The sequence below is a fragment of the Triticum dicoccoides genome, chromosome 4B (genome assembly GCF_002162155.2).
Source record: "Triticum dicoccoides isolate Atlit2015 ecotype Zavitan chromosome 4B, WEW_v2.0, whole genome shotgun sequence".
NCBI classification, from domain to species: Eukaryota; Viridiplantae; Streptophyta; class Magnoliopsida; order Poales; family Poaceae; genus Triticum; species Triticum dicoccoides.
Genome location: NC_041387.1, coordinates 445,949,992 through 445,956,117, shown reverse-complemented (window position 1 = coordinate 445,956,117; position 6,126 = coordinate 445,949,992).

Below are 6,126 nucleotides of genomic sequence, written 5' to 3'. Positions count from 1 at the left end.
GGCAGGAGCCATATGGTTGTCGCTTTATTGTATGAAATGCAAACGCCCTGCAATTGCTTTACTTTATCTCTAAGCGGTAGCGATAGTCATAGAAGCAATAGATGGCGTAACGACAATGATGCTACGATGGAGATCAAGGTGTCGCGCCGGTGATGATGGTGATCACGACGGTGCTTCGGAGATGGAGATCACAACCACAAGATGATGATGGCCATATCATATCACTTATATTGATTGCATGTGATGTTTTTCCTTTATGCATCTTATCTTGCTTTGATTGACGGTAGCATTTTAAGATGATCTCTCACTAAATTATCAAGAAGTGTTCACCCTGAGTATGCACCGTTGTGAAAGTTCTTCGTGCTGAGACACCACGTGATGATCGAGTGTGATAGGCTCTATGTTCAAATACAATGGGTGCAAAACAGTTGCACATGCGAAATACTCAGGTTAAACTTGATGAGCCTAGCATATACAGATATGGCCTCGGAACACAGAGACCGAAAGGTCGAGCGTGAATCATATAGTAGATATGATCAACATAGTGATGTTCACCATTTAAAACTACTCCATCTCACGTGATGATCGGACATGGTTTAGTTGATTTGGATCACGTGATCACTTAGATGACTAGAGAGATGTCTGTCTAAGTGGGAGTTCTTAAGTAATATGATTAATTGAACTTAAATTTATCATGAACTTAGTACCTGATAGTATTTTTGCTTGTCTATGTTTGTTGTAGATAGATGGCTCGTGTTGTTGTTCCATTGAATTTTAATGCGTTCCTTGAGAAAGCTAAGTTGAAAGATGATGGTAGCAATTACACGGACTGGGTCCGTAACCTGAGGATTATCCTCATTGCTGCACAGAAGAATTACGTCCTGGAAGCACCGCTGGGTGCCAGGCCTGCTGCAGATGCAACTAACGACGTTAAGAACGTCCGGCAGAGCAAAGCTGATGACTACTCGATAGTTCAGTGTGCCATGCTTTACGGTTTGCAACGGGGTCTTCAGTGACGTTTTGAACATCATGGAGCATATGAGATGTTCGAGGAGTTGAAGTTAATATTTCAAGCAAATGCCCGGATTGAGAGATATGAAGTCTCCAATAAGTTCTATAGCTGTAAGATGGAGGAGAATAGTTCTGTCAGTGAACACATACTCAAAATGTCTAGGTATAATAATCACTTGATTCAACTGGGAGTTAATCTTCCTGATGATAGTGTCATTGACAGAATTCTTCAATCACTGCCACCAAGCTACAAGAGCTTCGTGATGAACTATAATATGCAAGGGATGGACAAGACTATACCCGAGCTCTTTGCAATGCTAAAGGCTGCGGAGGTAGAAATCAAGAAGGAGCATCAAGTGTTGATGGTCAATAAGACCACCAGTTTCAAGAAAAAGGGCAAAGGGAAGAAGAAGGGGAACTTCAAGAAGAACAACAAACAAGTTGCTGCTCAAGAGAAGAAACCCAAGTCTGGACCTAAGCGTGAGACTGAGTGCTTCTACTGCAAGTAGACTGGCACTGGAAGCGGAACTGCCCCAAGTATTTGGCGGATAAGAAGGGTGGCAAAGTGAACAAAGGTATATGTGATATACATGTTATTGATGTGTACCTTACTAATGCTCGCAGTAGTACCTGGGTATTTGATACTGGTTCTGTTGCTAACATTTGCAACTCGAAACAGGGACTACGGAATAGGCGAAGATTGGCTAAGGACGAGGTGACGATGCGCGTGGGAAATGGTTCCAAAGTCTATGTGATCGCGGTCGGCACGCTACCTCTACATCTACCATCGGGATTAGTTTTAGACCTAAATAATTGTTATTTTGTGCCAGCGTTGAGCATGAACATTATATCTGGATCTTGTTTGATGCGAGACGGTTATTCATTTAAATCAGAGAATAATGGTTGTTCTATTTATATGAGTAATATCTTTTATGGTCATGCACACTACAGAGTGGTCTATTTTTATTAAATCTCGATAGTAGTGATACACATACTCATAATGTTGAAGCCAAAAGATGCAGAGTTAATAATGATAGTGCAACTTATTTGTGGCACTTCCGTTTAGGTCATATCGGTGTAAAGCGCATGAAGAAACTCCATATTGATGGACTTTTGGAATCACTTGATTATGAATCACTTGGTACTTGCGAACCGTGCCTCATGGGCAAGATGATTAAAACGCCGTTCTCCGGAACTATGGAGCGAGCAACTGATTTGTTAGAAATCATACATACCGATGTATGTGGTCCAATGAATGTCGAAGCTCGCGGCGGGTATCATTATTTTCTCACCTTCACAGATGATTTGAGCAGATATGGGTATATCTACTTGATGAAACACAAGTCTAAAACATTTGAAAAGTTCAAAGAATTTCAGAGTGAAGTAGAAAATCATCGTAACAAGAAAATAAAATTTCTATGATCTGGTCGTGGAGGAGAATATTTGAGTTACGAGTTTGGTTTACATTTGAAACAATGCGGAATAGTTTCGCAACTCACGCCACCCGGAACACCACAACGAAATGGTGTGTCCGAACATCGTAATCGTACTTTACTAGATATGGTACAATCTATGATGTCTCTTACTGATTTACCGCTATCGTTTTGGGGTTATGCTTTAGAGACGCCCGCATTCACGTTAAATAGGGCACCATCAAAATCCGTTGAGACGACACCTTATGAACTGTGGTTTGGCAAGAAACCAAAGTTGTCGTTTCTTAAAGTTTGGGGCTGCGATGCTTATGTGAAGAAACTTCAAACAGATAAGCTCGGACCCAAATCGGAGAAATGTGTCTTCATAGGATACCCAAAAGAGACTATTGGGTACACCTTCTATCACAGATCCGAGGGCAAGTTTTTTGTTGCTAAATTCAGATCCTTTCTAGAGAAAGAGTTTCTCTCGAAAGAAGTGAGTGGGAGGAAAGTAGAACTTGATGAGGTAACTGTACCTGCTCCCTTATTGGAAAGTAGTTCATCACAAGAACCGATTCCTGTGACAACTACACCAATTAGTGACGAAACTAATGATATTGATCATAAAACTTCAGATCAAGTTTCTACTGAACCTCGTAGGTCTACCAGAGTAAGATCCGCACCAGAGTGGTACGGTAATCCTATTCTGAAAGTCATGTTACTTGACCATGGCGAACCTACGAATTATGAGGAAGCGATGATGAGCCCAGATTCCGCAAAATGGCTTGAAGCCATGAAATCTGAGATAGGATCCATGCATGAGAACAAAGTATGGACTTTGGTTGACTTGCCCGATGATCGGCAAGCCATTGAGAATAAATGGATCTTCAAGAAGAAGACTGACGCTGATGGTAATATAACTGTCTACAAAGCTTGACTTGTTGCAAAAGGTTTTCGACAAGTTCAAGGGGTTGACTACGATGAGACTTTCTCACCCATAGCGATGCTTAGGTCTGTCCGAATCATGTTAGCAATTGCCGCATTTTATGATTATGAAATTTGGCAAATGGATGTAAAAACTGCATTCCTGAATGGATTTCTGGAATAAGAGTTGTATATGATGCAACCGGAAGGTTTTGTCGATCCAAAAGGTGCTAACAAAGTGTGCAAGCTCCAGTGATCCATTTATGGACTGGTGCAAGCATCTCGGAGTTGGAATAAACGCTTTGATAGTGTGATCAAAGCATATGGTTTTATACATAATTTTGGAGAAGCCTGTATTTACAAGAAAGTGAGTGGGAGCTTTGTAGCATTTCTGATATTATATGTAGATGACATATTGTTAATTGGAAATGATATAGAATTTCTGGATAGCATAAAGGGATACTTGAATAAAAGTTTTTCAATGAAAGACCTCGGTGGAGCTGCTTACATATTAGGCATCAAGATCTATAGAGATAGATCAAGACGCTTAATTGGACTTTCACAAAACACATACCTTGATAAAGTTTTGAAAAAGTTCAAAATGGATCAGGCTAAGAAAGGGTTTTTGCCTGTATTACAAGGTGTGAAGTTGAGTCAGACTCAATGCCCGACCACAGGAGAAGATAGAGAGAAAATGAAAGATGTTCCCTATGCTTCAGCCATAGGCTCTATCATGTATGCAATGCTGTGTACCAGACCTGATGTATGCTTAGCAATAAGTTTAGCAGGGAGGTACCAAAGTAATCCAGGAGTGGATCAATGGACAGCGGTCAAGAACATCCTGAAATACCTGAAAAGGACTAAGGATATGTTTCTCGTTTATGGAGGTGACAAAGAGCTAGTTGTAAATGGTTACGTCGATGCAAACTTTGACACTGATCTGGATGATTCTAAATCGCAAACCGGATATGTGTTTTTATTAAACGGTGGAGCTGTAAGTTGGTGCAGTTCTAAACAAAGCATCATGGCGGGATCTACATGCGAAGCGGAGTACATAGCTGCTTCAGAAGCAGAAAATGAAGGAGTCTGGATGAAGGAGTTCATTTCTGATCTAGGTGTCATACCTAGTGCATCGGGACCAATGAAGATCTTCTGTGACAATACTGGTGCAATTGCCTTGACAAAGGAATCCAGATTTCACAAGAAGACCAAGCACATCAAGAGATGCTTCAATTCCATCCGGGACCAAGTCCAGGTGGGAGACATAGAGATTTGTAAGATACATACGGATTTGAATGTTGCAGACCCATTGACTAAGCCTCTTCCACGAGCAAAACATGATCAGCACCAAGACTCCATGGGTGTTAGAATCATTACTGTGTAATCTAGATTATTGACTCTAGTGCAAGTGGGAGACTGAAGGAAATATGCCCTAGAGGCAATAATAAAGTTATTATTTATTTCCTCATATCATGATAAATGTTTATTATTCATGCTAGAATTGTATTAACCGGAAACATGATACATGTGTGAATATATAGACAAACTTAATGTCACTAGTATGCCTCTACTTGACTAGCTCATTAATCAAAGATGTTTATATTTCCTAACCATAGACATGTGTTGTCATTTGATTAACGAGATCACATCATTAGGAGAATGATGTGATTGACTTGACCCATCCCGTTAGCCTAGCACTTGATCGTTTAGTATGTTGCTATTGCTTTCTTCATGACTTATACAAAGTTCCTACAACTATGAGATTATGCAACTCCTGTTTACCAGAGGAACACTTTGTGTGCTACCAAACGTCACAACGTAACTGGGTGATTATAAAGGAGCTCTACAGGTGTCTCCAAAGGTAGATGTTGAGTTGGCGTATTTTGAGATTATGTTTTTGTCACTCCGATTGTCGGAGAGGTATCTCTAGGCCCTCTCGGTAATGCGCATCACTATAAGCCTTGCAAGCAACATGATCAATGAGTTGATTACGGAATGATGCATTACATAACGAGTAAAGAGACTTGCCGGTAACGAGATTGAACTAGGTATTGGATACCGATGATCGAATCTCGGGCAAGTAACATACCGATGATAAAGGGAACAACGTATGTTGTTATGCGGTTTGACCGATAAGGATCTTCGTAGAATATGTAGGAGCCAATATGAACATCCAGGTTTTGCTATTGGTTATTGACCAGAAACAGTTCTAGGTCATGTCTACATAGTTCTCGAACCCGTAGGGTCTGCATGCTTAAAGTTACGATGACAGTTTCATTATGAGTTTATATGTTTTGATGTACCTAAGGTTGTTCGGAGTCCCGGATGTGATCACGGACATGACGAGGAGTCTCGAAATGGTCGAGACATAAAGATTGATATATTGGAAGCCTATATTTGGATATCGGAATTGTTCCGGGTGAAATCGGGATTTTACCGGAGTACCGGGGGGTTACCGGAACCCCCCGAGGGTTAATGGGCCTACATGGGCCCTAAGGGAGAAGAGGAGGGCCGGCCAGGGTAGGCCGCGTGCCCCCTCCCCCCTAGTCCGAATAGGACAAGGAAGGGGGGGGGGGCGCCCCCTTTCCTCTTTCCCCTCCCCCATTTCCTTCTCCTACAAGGCAAGAGGGGGGGGGGAGTCCTACTCCCGATGGGAGTAGGACTCCTCCAGGCGCACCCCTAGGGGCCGGCCGCACCTCCCCCTCCCTCCTTTATATACGGGGGCACGGGGGCACCCCATAACACACAAGTTGATCTTTGTGATCGTTCCTTAGCCGTG